This window comes from Muntiacus reevesi, chromosome 3 (assembly GCF_963930625.1).
Source record: "Muntiacus reevesi chromosome 3, mMunRee1.1, whole genome shotgun sequence".
Lineage (NCBI taxonomy): Eukaryota > Metazoa > Chordata > Mammalia > Artiodactyla > Cervidae > Muntiacus > Muntiacus reevesi.
The window spans coordinates 61,094,155-61,109,248 of record NC_089251.1 but is presented as its reverse complement, the minus strand read 5'-3'; positions in this window follow the sequence as shown (position 1 = coordinate 61,109,248).

The window sequence follows — 15,094 nt, the reverse complement described above, 5'->3', positions numbered from 1 at the left end:
ATTTCCTCCTTCCCTTTCACTCCTCTCTCTTTCTCTCTCCATATACACACATACACACACACACACACACATACACACACAGAAACATGTGTGTATATATATATAATGTTTATCAGTACATATATAATATGTTATATATATATCAGAAATGCAAGGATAAGACATGATGGCTTAATGATCCTATACACACACACACATACAAACACACACAGAAACATAAGTGCATATATATATAATGTTTATAAGTACATATCTAATATACATTTTATATATATATATATATATTAGAAATGCAAGGATAAGACATGATGCCTTGTGACTGCTGACGATCAACAGTTAAGTATAATATAAATTGTATTTTTATCACTGAGGGTCAAAAGAAGGAAAGAGTTCCACAGTTTAGCACCTGGAAACTTCAGGCTTCACCACTCCAGTATGGCAGCCTTACGCTACCCTCTCCACTCCAGTTCTTTCACTTGGGGAATATGTCAAACATCCTGTGATCAAATCTGTGTGCTGAGAAATCATGAAGACTAAAGTGACAGTGCATACAGCAGAAGAGGTGTCCTCAAAGTGTCAAAACAACCAGTTGGAAGGTGAAAAATTTGCTGACATAGACAGTTTTCTTGGTCTACATGAGGCAAAATAACTTTTATGATGGATTTTTTTGTTTGTTTCTTTTCTCCACATTTTGGTGTCACATAAATTGTCAAAGGAATAAGACACAGAAAAGGAAGTAACCAGAATGGTAAACACAGGAAGGGACAGCCAAAAATAGTAAGCTTGGCAAATTAATCAAGTTTAAATTTGTTACATATAAAAATAACCCAAAAACTTAATAAGTCCAAACCAGTCCATTTATTTATTTATTCAATAAATATTTCTTGAATTTTTTTAGCCTGCTATGTATCAGACACTAGCCTAGGTCCTGGAGATTCTGTGAACAAAGCAGACAAAATTTTGGCTCTCATGGAGTTTACATTAGGTATGAAGGGGGTGGCTGGCTGAAGAGGGAGACAGACAACAAAATGTGTGGCGTGGGAAGTTGTTATGCAATTTTTAAGAGAATGGTCAGTAAAGACATTTCTGAGGGTGTAAAATCTGACCATTTAGATCATTGGCCTATTTAGATAAAAACTTAGTTCAGTCATAGATTTGAATGAGCTTTTCTTCTTCTGGGGCAAAGCTGATCAAACTGATCCAGCAACCTCTTGAAAGCATAATGTTAGGAAAAATTCAAAGGATTCCAGGGAATATTTGCATGAATTGCAGGTCCTGTGCTATAGTATGAGTTTAACAGAAAACTTTTCTCAGAATAATCCAAGCTGTATTTCTCTCATTTGTTTAAACACAGACCAGTTTGTCTGAATTCAGCAAAGTAAAACACCAAAATGGAAAATGAAAGAAAGAGGTTAAACTGTGGTGGGCTCTATGTATAAGACAGAAGGGAGGTGGGGGGAGGATTTGGTCTTTCTAAGCAGCCAAATAATCAGTGTAGCTGGATGTACCTTTTTAAGCCATTTGTTTTCCAGACATTTAGACCCAAGTAGGAAGGAAAGTATGTATATTTCTAGTGACCATATTCCTGCATCATAATTTAGATCTCAGGACCTAATAATTACTTTTCTAACTTGTGAATTTATTTTATTAAATGCCTTTCCAAAAGAAAATAGTTACATAACTAGAAGCATGCTCTTCACACACACACACACACACACACACATACACATACATCTACGTCCTTAAAAAGAGTATTTGGAATTTTGAAATTGAAATATACTCCAAAAACCCAGAACCTATGGTCCCTATAAATATACCTCAAAATCAGTGTAACCTACATTATCCTTGTAGAAAATGTACTTCTTTTCTCGACACACAGTCCCTAGACTCTTAATATTGTATTTATTTATTTAAATACATAGTCTTAGCATAATGTAGCATCAGGCACATCACTTCTGCCTCTCCTCCTTCCCCTCACATACCCAGCCAAAAGAGCAGGAAATGGTAAGGATCACTTCCTCTCAGAAGCCCCACCCCAAATCAATGCAGCAGGCACCACTGACTAATAGTATACTGTGCGTGTACATTTGTTCATGCTCAGTCGTGTCTGACTCTTTGTAACCCCATAAACTGTAGCCCGCCAGGCTCCTCTGTCCATAGAATTTTCCAAGCAAGAATACTGGAGTGGATCGCTATTTCCTTCTCCAGGGGATCTTCCCGACTCCAAGATTGAACCCATGTCTCTTGCATTGGCAGACAGATGCTTTACCACTGAGCCACCTGGGAAATACTGGAGGAAGTAAGTCCACGTACTGTGCATACAAGAGGAGTCAGCAGGAATGCAGGAGCAGTAGACCCTAATCTCAGGCTCCTGGCGTCCCAAGTGGCCAGGGCATGTTCCCTCCCGGGTACCCAGGCCAATGGAGGGACTGAGGCAAGTTTCTTTCTCCATTTACACTGGATGTGGTATAAGGGGTGAGTGGTGTTCCTCCATTGTTGTTTAGTCACTAAGCCATCTCTAACTCTGCAGCCCCATAGACTGTATATCCCACCAGGCTCCTCTCTCCATGGGATTTCCCAGGCAAGAATTCTGGAGTGGGTTGCCATTTCCTTTTCCAGGGAATCTTTCCAACCCAGGGATCAAACCCTTGTCTCCTGCATTTGCAGACAGATTCTTTACCACTGAGCCAACAAGGAAGCCACATCTGTTTTTGTTGTTATTGACACTCACTGAGACCTTCTCAGAGCAAAAGCCAAGCCCACATCAAAACCGTGATATTTAGGAAGAGGATTACATGTCATATGACCTCCTCTATTCCACTTCTCTTGCCTTCTTTTTACTGGTCTGGTTGGTCATCCCAGGGTTACTTTTTCACTCCATCCTTTGTTACTCCCTTCTCCAAGGTTTTACTATCAACTGCTTATCCTTTGGTGTAAATGCAAGTTTACCAGTAACCTCTAGGAATATCTGCAACCAAAGTCTCTTCTGTCATTGAAAGAAAGAAAAGCATTGTCTCCCAAGGCAAGAGTTCCCAAGTTCTATATGGATGCTGTCCTGGGGGCCAAGAAACCTTTGAGATAAATTTCAACCAATCCACTTGGATAACCCACTTCCAGACAAACTTGAGTTCTAATTAGCCTTTGGCAACCGAATGGAAATTTTCTCAAGATACATAAAAAGTGAAGATGGAAATAATTTGTATAAAACCACCTGTCCTTTAACCAGGAATATCATCCTTTTTAAATGACTGGAAAGACAAGCAGAACCAATTTGACCATGCACAGGAAGGATCTGCTTTCATTGTTGAACTAAAAAATTAAGTTGCTTACTCTTCTCAGACACAGAGTTGCTTCTCCCTCTTTGCTCCCCAGGTCCTTTACTGTCTCATGAGCTTAGATTCACAGAACTGCATGTGATGTGCTTTTGAGAATTTCTTCACCCATCTCCCTCTGCCTCGTGGGGGCACACAAGGAGTGAGAGGGTGAGTGAGTGAGGAGGAGTACAGAGCCGTCCTAACCCTTCATGGAGAATCTATTCATTGCTGACGCAGAAATATGGCTCTATTCACTCAGTCACCTCATGACTTTGAAGCGTGATTTGATCAAAAATGTTAATTATGCTTCTCTTTAACATGATTTATAGGACATTAGTGACAGCGGGGGAGTGTTTACTCCATGCAGGTAAGAAACCAGTCTCAGAGCTGCCTCTGATTTCCATGTAATTAGGAAAATTTGGCCCACCCAGGAGCCTAATAAGATAGCCACTCTCTTTCCCTCCTCAAAATGCAGAATAAGTCACTAACTGGCATGTTGCATCCCCATTTGCCTATCTTTATTTTTTAATTATAAAATATAAGGTAATCCCCCAAGTGCATTTGTATGGATGTGTCATCTATGAGTGGCTGTGCACCAACAAATGGGAGTTGGTAGCTAGCAACTACAGGTCTTTTGTAAATGACAATTAAGTTATGTTTCTTTTCTGGAGGGAGAAGTGTGTGCTCAGGGCACTTTGGGTATAAACTTTTATATTTTTGGTATAAACTTTCCCACATACACATCTCTCCCTTGTTATGTCTATGAGTATATATTTACATGATTATGTGTGTGTGTGTATGTGTGTGTGTGTGTGTGTATGTCCGTGCTTCATAAATACAGCTTTGGGAGTAAGAGCATTGCTATATTTCCTTGCAAAAAAGCCTGTGGAAGGTCCCTTCTTTCCTTGCTGAAATGACGGGAAATATGGAATGAATGGAAAGAAGACTTAGGGCCTAAAGATGCATGATGAACACAAAAAGAGTACATGTTGCTATCTTTTCACGGCACCCCTGTTATAATCACAAGTACAGCCATGCAATGGTTATGCACTTTCCCTCTCATATATAAGCCCATAGGTAACCACATTTAGATACATCTCTTCTTCCATCTGTGCAAGTCTTTTTCAGAAACACAGCCCCTCAATCAAGAGCTCCCACCAACCTATACTTCTTGTGCCTGTAACATATGCTATGGCTTCTAGGAAACTTATAATGTTACGTATTTTCTGCCATTACAGCATGAAACATCTACACAGTATAAATAGGAGTATAATAGGACCTCTTTAAAGGGGTGAAGTCTGCAGCAAAATCCTGAACCCATTTTAAGGATGTGTAGCAAAAGGTTTGACAGCTACTCTGGAGAGAAGGGACAAGGATTACAAAGGAGAAATGGCAATCTTTATTCTCTTTTTTTCAATCAGAGCAGCTTTGTGTGAGGGTATACTGAGCTTTCATGTGATCAATGTTTGAGTTTGTGTTGCCAGCAAGAAAAATTCAGTTTGCGCCACAATATATATGTGTACATAAAGAGTATATTTTAAAATACAATAAAATGTTCTCTCTGATTAGAAAAGAAAGATGAATTCTTCTGCTAAACCAGGTAACCCTAAAAGCGTGTTAACATGAAATACTAAATAAAATGCTACTCATCTATAATAAATCTTATTACACATTTTGGCAATTTTACTACTAACATAGTGAAGGTTTCAAGCAATGTTTGAAAATAGAAATCTTAAATTGAATCATTGTTGCATGAATATATGCAAAATATTCATTTCTAGCACTGTGAGGGTTGAGTGCTTTTAAATTGGAGAAATCACTCATGACTTCACCTTTTCATGCAAGATAAAGTTGTATGTGGTAACATCATTACAATGTCATGAAAGGAGTGGAAATCATACAACAGTTCTGCCTAAAGCTAATATACAAAAAAAGAGCTTCAATATTTTTCAATATTGTTCAATATTTAAAGGTGCAGTGCCAGGCTTTAAATATATTTAAAAAAATCATTAGACTTTAGATGTCAAGGAGGCCTTTACTGAGCTCGGAGACTAATAAAATCATTGATGATATCTCTTTAATATTTAAAGGAATTCATGTCTAGGTAGTCGCCTATTTTCAACTTCTGTCTCTGCAGATGAGGCTAAATATAGATTTTTAAAAAAGATTTATGAGTAGGTGATTATAGATTTTCTTAACTATAGCACTAAAATAAAACTATTTACCCAATGATACTGTCATAACAAGAGAAAAAGCATTATTACCTTTAAATAGGATTTTGTATCAATTCTTCAACAGAAGATAGCTTCAAAAGTAGCTAACGCATTTATACACACTAACAATCAGGGAATTCAATCAGTGAAAACAAATGAGCAGATTTTTAAATGAGTTGCCGAACCATGAATCATCAATAGAGAGTTAGAAAGATTATGAGAAACTGAAAGATTTTTTTTTCATATTGAGGACAACAATAATTGTTGTTGCTCATGAATCTCTTTGCTTATTTTTTTTCTATTTAGTGATAAAGAAAATTAAGAGCCAAAGTTCAGACTCAAAATCCTATGTTGTGTGTATATGTGTGTCTGAGTATAAGCATGTGCGTACACTGATATAAGCACAGCTCTCATTTAATTATATTATTTTTTAGAGTTACTCTGTGGGGGAATAATCATTCTAAGGTAAAGTAAGGCATTCACAGGCTCAACTTTAAACCCTGTTTATGTGTGAAATTGATAGCTCCATTTCTGTTATCAAGTCACTAGTCCAGCACTTTAAAGTCATGGTCTGCAAAATAAAATTGTCTCCCTTTTGAATGTCAACCCCTAAAACCAAATATTCCCATTTATTAAAATAAAAATGTAAATTTATAAATTATCATCCTATTTTTATGTAAAAGCATTCTGGAAAGTACCACATACCATTGTCACATGGCAAACAGCCCTCCCCATCATTGGCTGTTGCTAGGCTACCAGGAAATGGAATGGACCATTGCCAATGATGAATTAACTGATGAGCCAGGATGACAGTAATCTTTGTCACTGGATGCAGTAGCTGTCTGAGCCCTGTCATTTTCTGCATTTCATGTTAAACAGATATACCTAGATTGTAAAACAATACAAAGAAGAATCTGAAAAGAAAGAAGTAAACTTTGACAATCAGAGGATGGTAGCTTTTTATATATACATATGAGGCTTATTACCTTCACTGAAGAATGGGATCCAACCTGCATTAGCTTTTCTTTATTAAATTAAAACCTGTGAGCTAATGAAACTTTGTTCTACATCAATAAGGCAAATTTGAAGGGGTACCTACTCGGAAGCACTTTGTAATCTGTGTCTATACAGAGCAAAAATCTCCGGCTTAACTGTGAAAAATTCACAAAATAATCTGAATGCTGAGTCCTTGGCATTTACCATCAGGGTATGTGTGTATGTAAGAGTATCTTTACTGGGTGAATAGTATAAACAAAAATGGCTGGCCAAATCTGGGTGTTTGGGCACTGTAGACTTTACAGGCACAAATAAATAGTGGCTAAAGTACCCAGTGAATAACACCATGCCTACACAGCACACAAGATTTTTCCCTTTGAACAAACTAACTCAACAGAATTGGGTTTTTTCTCATGAATTTATCTAAAAGCATATTGCAGAGGTCCACAGTTTTGTTCTACTTGCAAATTCAACCTTCGAGAAGTTGTAAAATCTCAGAAAGCAAAGGACAGGGACTCAGGAGTCCTGAGCAGTGGATTTCAAGGCGAGACAGAGTAAAGGGAACACATGCCCAGAGATGTGTACCTATATCATAGCAGAAAGCCACTAGAATATAAGGAAGTAAAATGAATCTGTGGACCCAGTGAAGGCATGAGGATGTCTGAGAAATTACCACAGTGAGACACCATCAGCCAGGAAATTATACTGCCACAAATATGGCTTGACTCCAAAGCAATAGACCAATTTCCATAAGTCAAGCAAAATCTTATTTTCAAGCCATGAGAGGAAAAAAAATAAAGGGGGGAAATGCAGGAGTGGCACCTTTAGACACTGAGTGTATTTAATTAAGACAAGGGTCAAGAGGAAGAAAGAGTATGTAGAAAGAAAGGCGACATCAGGTGGAGGCAATTAAAAGTTAAAAATAATGTCTTGTCCAACCCTTTTTGTACTGAGTTTTTCCCCAAACCATCCTGAAGACAGAACTCAACAATCTGGACTGACACTTTTGCTCATACCATATCCGCTTTGAAAATTTTCAGGAATGGTGAGGCAGGGCACCCAAAGCTGGTGCTCTGGGACAACCCAGAGGGATAGGGTGGGAAGGGAGGGGAGAGGGGCTCAGGATGGGGGGGAACACATGTATACCTGTGGCTGATTCTTGTTGATGTATGGCAAAAACCATCACAATATTGTAAAGTAATTATCCTCCAATTAAAACAAATTAATTAATTAAAAAAAACTTCAGGAGAACTTACAACTTACTCATTATGAAATAGGTCAGTTCTTTCAGATACACAAAGTGGATGTGAGCGAGTGACTGCGGGTATATATTTATATGTGTGTGTGTGGTTTCTGTGGTTTTAGGACAAAGGAACCGCCAATGAGACAGAAACTCTGGGGTCTTGTTAGTCCTGGCATTAGTGAGAAGATGAATGGCAGGGGGTTCTTTGGACCTAATACTTCATAGCACTCAAGCCCTGTTCTGCGCTTTTTTGCCATGTGGGTTTTTGAAATAATAGATCATAACTATAGACCCAATGCATGTGGATGAGGATTGTATGCACTTAATATTTCAGGAGAAGTGTATGCAACCTAATCCAATCACTCTGAAAAATGTGGAAAATGGAAATGCATAAAGAAACCTGCTGGCATGAAAGAGAATAAAGAAGAAATATCGATGAAGCTCTGTATGGATTAGGCAAAATATATTCATGTAACATTTGAATATATATGTATATCCATGTATATATTCTGAGCTATGTATGTTTATGTATATTCAGTGTATATGTATATATACCCTAGATAATCAAAGCATTAAAACAAAACAAATCAGGTCAGGAAGTTTCTTTTCTTTGAAGTTAAAACAGCTGCCTATCTTCTACTATGGGTTTTTATCATCTCATTTGTAAAGATCTATAGATCACTATAGATTTGAAATAAGACTGTAACCATTACTATAAAAGTATCAGTAAATATTGGCTCCTCTGTCCATGGGATTTCCCAAGAAAGAATCCTGGGATGGGTTGCCATTTCCTTCTCCAGGGGATCTTCCCGACCCAGGCATCAAACCCGGGTCACCTGCATTGCAGGCAGATTCTTTACCGACTGAGTCACCAGGGAAGACTGGTTAGTAGATAAAGGTGTTGAATCTGGAGCCAGACCTGGGTACGCAGGTTAAAGTTTCAGCTCTACTATCGCTACTTAGTCTAAGCACCTCATATAACCTCTTCTTGCTTCTTTTTTTATCTATAAAATAGAGGGCAGAGAGGCAAGGTGATAAAAATAATACTATCGGATCACCTTATATTTATTTTTGAAACACTTAGGACAGTGCCTGGAATAAAACAAGCACTATAATAATATTTCTCAAATAAATAAATACATGTGTACGTAGTACTTCTCTAGGAAATTTTATCAGAAGAGATTTTGAAATCTTCTTTCCCACGAAAACCAAAATGTTTCATCTTAGTGGCTTGATATTGGTAAACTGCTGACTCACATGAATGTTGGCTAATGTTTCATTCCCTGTCTTGACAACTTAGCTCTATGGACCTCGTACAGGATAACTGCAACCCCTTGGATCTGCTTCCCTGCCATCAGGGTGCTTTCCAGGCACCTGTCTCCTGGGATAGACTGCTAGTCACCTTGTCTACTCCAGGTTGTCATTTTAATCATTCTCATGTTTCTCACACCACCTCATGGCTTAGCGTAAAGACTGGGGTGGGGAAAGTAAGAGAAAGAGAGAGAGAGAAATCTGTTCCAAACGACAATGAGCAACATGTGATGGAATACAGTGTAGAGGACAGAGAAACAGAGAGAGTAGAAAGCCCCAAAGGAAAAACCTATTTACCCACACACCTGTCCATAAAACAGCTGAAACTTGAGACAATGAGAGAGAGGGAGATAGAACGACTACTGTGAATAGGAAAGCAAATGCACAGCCTCTGGCCAGACTGTCCTAATGGATATCCAAAACAGCATTCATTCCTTCAACACAATTTGTTGTGCACCTAAGAAGACCCCTAAAATATGATCAAAATATTCAAAGCTCACTGCCTCTATGGAGCTTACACTCCATAGAGACTTCCATAGAGGGAGAAGTTAAATAATAAATAGCCTAGATAAGTAAAGCATACAGTGTATTCAGTGATAACAAGGACTAAAGGATGAAAGCAGGCAAGAGGGTTAGGAAGTGAATGGGTGCAGGCAGGGCTTCACACTGAACATCACCAGCTACAATCTAGTACATGCTACACAGGCGCAGGGGTGGGGCTTGTGCTCAGACCAGTTTCTGATCACTTTCTGATAATCCTATTAGGTTTTACTTAAATGCTCCCATTGAAAGGCCCCATGAGAGTCCTGCCCTGACTTCTCCCATTCCACAGACCAAATGGTCTTATTGGGAAATATGGAAAGATGGCCCCAATCTTCTGTTCTTGGCTCCTCCCTGTAAGCCAAACTCTGCACCAGTGGGGATAATACACTGAATGTAGCAGCATCCTGAGAAACTCTGATGCACAGTTCATCCTGCAATACCCAGAAGAGTCTTCCCCTCAGTCTTTCACAGAGCTTGCTCTCTGATGGCCTGTTTTTGCAGGGAAGGAAGTTGTTTTTGTTTTTATAACTTTGGGTCTCCCTATAGCTGAGAAAGAAGCCAGTAAAAACAGATGAGCATTTCCAAACAGGGAAGCAGTGTGTCCCTTCTCTTCCACTCTCCTTCAAAGGATCATAAACAAGCTTCTGAGTACTCTCACAATCTCCTCTTTGCTTTTTTCAAAGACTTCATTATTTAAAAGCAGTTTTAGGTTCACAACAAAATTAGGTGGAAAGCTAACACCTCTAGGTTTCTCCTATATCCCTGGCCTCACAAAGGCAGAGCCTTCCCCATAATCAACATCTCCCATCAGAGTGGTACAACTATTACAACTGATGAACCAACACCAACATATCACAGTCACTCAAAGTTCATCATTTACATTAGAGTTCACTCTTGGGCTTCCCTTGTGGCTCAGCTGGTAAAGAATCAGCCTGAAATATGGGAGACTTGGGTTCAATCCCTGGGTTGAGAAGATCCCCTAGAGACAGGAAAGGCTACCCACTTCAGTATTCTGGCCTGAAGAATTCCATGGACTGTATAGTCCATAGGGTCGCAAAGAGTTGGGCATGACTGATCGACTTTCACTTGGTGTTACACATTCTACAGGTTCAGAGAAATGTATAATCACATGTATCCATCATTATAGTATCATACAGAGAAATGTTAACTGCTGTAAAACTCCTCTGTACCTCTTCTACTCATCCCTCTCAAGCTCAACTCTTTCTAGCTTTTTCTTCTCTTCTGATCTTGTCTCATTATCTTCAAACCTCCACAAGAGTAGAAAGTTTAAGACGCACCATTAGATTTGAGGTCTGAGGAAGAGAACTTATAGAATGATTGAAAGGGTAGGGCAGCTCTCTCATACCCTCTAAATGCTTATATTACAATTGACTGAGTGGATTTGTATTTCAAGGCAACATAATGTAGTGATTGCAAACACAAAGGGTGGACTCATACCATGTTCAAATCCTAACTCATGTTCTGTGATCCTAGGCAAGTTACTCAACCTCAGTCTACTCATCTGTAAAATTAGGATAATGGAAATATCCTAAGGTAGTTTTTAGAATGAATAAATGATACAGGTGAAATATTTAGAACAGTGTCTAATAAATAACTTACTTTAAAATGTTGTTATTTTTGTTGCCGCTAACATGGCCCTGAAAGAGGCAGAGACTCAGGGTTACTGATTTGTTTTGCCCATGAGCAACAAACCTTCAAAGCACAAGAAAAATAGAAGCCAACAGCTCTTAAGTTTTGGTTCATTATAGTTTTATTTTCACCTAGTGGGCAATTTGATAGTCTGCATACACATGGCAACCTTTCAGCATCACCCCAAGGTTAGGTCCTGTAGAGAGGCCTAGGACTGAAGCAGTAGGCACAAAATTCAATGCTTTTAAACAGTACTCAGAAGATAGGGAAAACACACAAGGGTTTTGTGCTAGAACTCTCATTTCAGTAGGAGTAGAACACAGTACTTCAAGCTTCTGTAAGTATGTGTCTCTCCAGTGAGAGAGTGAAGCACTATTAGAGAGAAATCAGTCCCTTATAAACCCTCAGGTACATACTTCAAGGCCAGAAACCTGTATGAAAAGCATTCTTTGGAAAAGGAAATATACAAATAGGATTTCAGAAGTAGAATCAGATTTCTTACCTAAGAGGCCATATTGGTCATCTTTTGGTGGCACTAGAACCTTTGATGGTTCCAATTCTGCTTGGAACCTTAGAATTAAAGGAAGAAATTTGATGTCTCCACCTGTTCAAATATAGATACTGGATGGAGTGAGTGTGTGAGTGTGAAAGTCACTCAGTCATGTCTGACTCTTTGAAACCCCATAGACTGTAGCCTGCCAGGTTCTCTGTCCATGGAATCCTGCATGACAGAATACTGGAGTAGGTAGCTGTTCCCTTCTCCACAGGGTCTTCCCAACCCAGGGATTGGACCCAGGTCTCCCACATTGCAGGCAGATTCTTTACCATCTGAGCCACCAGGAGAAACAGCAACTGAACTGAGTGAAGTTATAAACACCCACACCATAATGGTGCTGCCAGGAAGAGACGGCAACAACCCCCAGGTACAAGAGAAGTTGCCCTCCAATCAAACTTTCCCCAAGAATTGACAATAATTTAACCTTTCCTCGGCAAATCATAGACATCTACTCAGGGTTGTCAGAGAAATCTCGATGATGATCTACAAACAGCCAGATAGAAAAAACTTGAGGATCCTTTTCAAGAGTCGTCAAGACTTCTGGGAACATGTTCACAAAGCCAGCAAAAGCTGGTGGTGGCTGTGTCTGTGTATGAAATACACATGGATGGGGGAGAAGAAAGGTGGCTCTCCAGTGTATTTCAGGGGTGGGGATGGGGGTGGGGAATAATAATGGCTGAATTCAACTTCCTCTTTTCCCTGAATTCCAACAAATGGGTTTGTATGTAGAAACAGAAATGGAACCTTCCCAAAAACATGGTATGATTTCAGTCCAGAAAAAAATTTATAGTCTCAATCCCAGATCTAAAATCCAGTATTCCTGTTTCCTTGGTGCCCTGCAGACGTACCTCTAACTAAAAATGTACAGGACATGGTTTCCTGCATGAGAATTTTGTTTCTTTCTCTTACATATAGTAATTTAAATATCCATCACGGTGCACAAAATCCACTTTCCCCACAGACAATCCTCATTCTAGTTGATTCTAGAGAGACAAACCTCTCTCCTTCTAATCTGTTTCATAGGTGTTCTGCCCAGTGTCCTGAAAGAAGCAGCCCAGCATGCATGACCTCTTCTCTTCAGTCACTCTTCGCCATTACAACTGTTTGACCAAGAATAGACACATGACCTAGGCTGCCTCAGATTCCTTCACCCAGGAATTTGAAATAGGGAAAGTGGGATTTGCATTACTTTGATGTGGGAAATATGAGCTGAACAGTCACATTTTAATAGATCTGTAGGTTAAGGCCACCATTTGAAGGCAGCGACAGTGCGCCATGTATAAGCAGATATGCAAACAGAAACTGGTCATCAGAGATGAAAATAAAGCACAGCAGCAAAGACAAGCTGAGAGGAGAGACAGTGGGATAAGAAGAATGAGGAGATGCCTACTTCTGCCGCCGTATCTGTGAGGCAAAGCTCGATTAGTACCTATGGGTTTCATGAGATGCTTGTGGAGTCTTTTGAAAACACCTACTTTATGTAATTTAGATTCTCTTTGTGCCACCTAATTCCTAAAACATGTGTTAAGTCATATGTAGAGACACAATGGCATAAACTTCAATATACCTTGTTATGATTCAAAAGGCTGCTCACCATCATAAAGAATTTCGCTGCATTAATATTGGGAAAGTGTGAATAACATGGGAGTTCAGATGACCAAGGACTTGCAACAGTGAGAAAACAAAATGGTTGTCTGTGAACTAGGCACTGAACAGTTCAGAGGATGGAGTTATTCTACTCCCAGCATTGTTTCCTGAGAAGTTAGTAAACATGTCGATGCACTTAGGTAGCACAGTGGTAAGCACAGTGGTAACCCAGAGAGGGAGATAAAAATCACCATGGATGATGAATGCTAATTGCTATCTTCATTTGTGGCACAACTGGCTTTAGAGAACAAACTTAAGTATCCCCTGGTCCCTGGAGACAGCTCCTCTAAATTGGGGCTTAATGAACGTTACAAAGTCCATTTCATAGAAAAAAGATGGGAGAAGCATGCTCTTGCCCATCCGAAAGGATCTCCTTCTAATTTACTAACTGTTCCATCAAAAATCAGATGGGTATTCTGACATGTGTGGGTATAATTAATAAATATATATGAATATCCATAAATGACTATGGTCTGGATTTATCAACATTCATTGAACAAACATTTAGGGTATGGGAGATTTGATTTTGAACTCTGCCACTTATTAGCCAGGTGACTTTGTGTGAGTCTTAGATTTCATATCAATAAAATAATTATAATAATACCAACTTTATTGGTATGAGATTTAAATGACATAATATCTCTTAAGCATAGTCCATGGTAGGAATTAAAAAATGTGCCGGGAGATCTTACTCCATACCAAACACTTTCACAGATTAACCATTAATAAACTCCTAAATGTAATCTTTTTAATATAACCAGTGAAGGAAATGGTGACCCACTTTGGTAGTCTTGCCTGGGAAATTCCATGGACAGAGAAGCCTGGCAGGCTACAGTCCATGGGGTCACCAAAAGAGCTGGACATGACTTAGAGTCTAAACAACAACAATTAAATAGAACTATCTTAAAAGAATTCCTTCCAGTGCTGTCTAATGTTTTACTCTGATATATTCATTGATATCTACATAAACCTAGAATATCTCCCCTTCTCAGGCCCCTTTGTTTTAATCAAAAGCCACCTTTGCTCACCCTCCTAGAGACCACAGCTTTCCCTATTTCACATCTCCCCCATCCTCAACCACCAGACATTTTCTTCATGTTTCCTAAAAGACAAAACCTACACCAAGTCATGAATAATACGGTGGCCTCTTCTTGAAAAACCACTCTCAGCTGTTTTAAAACCCTAGGAAGGGATCTTCATCCTATTGAATCAAGTATTGCCTTAGTCACCATTTTCCTGTTAACTGTCCCTTGCTGCTCAGACTAAATGAACCCTCCTCCTTTCTCTTCCACCCCGGCTTCCACCCCAGCCTCCCCAAAGATTATGCATGAGATCATTCCCCAAGGATCTTCCTTCATGAAAGAGGTAACATGAAGCTTCCATTAGGAAGCGTCTCTCCAACAGCGGAGCAGAATGTTAGCGACAGAGCCAAGCAAGGTGCACATACACCCCTAGCAGTGGTTTAAAGGATAACAGCTTTGCTTTGGGCATAGGTCAGGGGAACTTTGGTGTGGAGAACAGGTGGGCTACCTGACAACCAGCAGGCAGCCTTGCTTTTGACTACCACCATTTTAAATCAGGATGTTTGGCAAATCATTAGTGTCTGCTAGTTATTAAACAG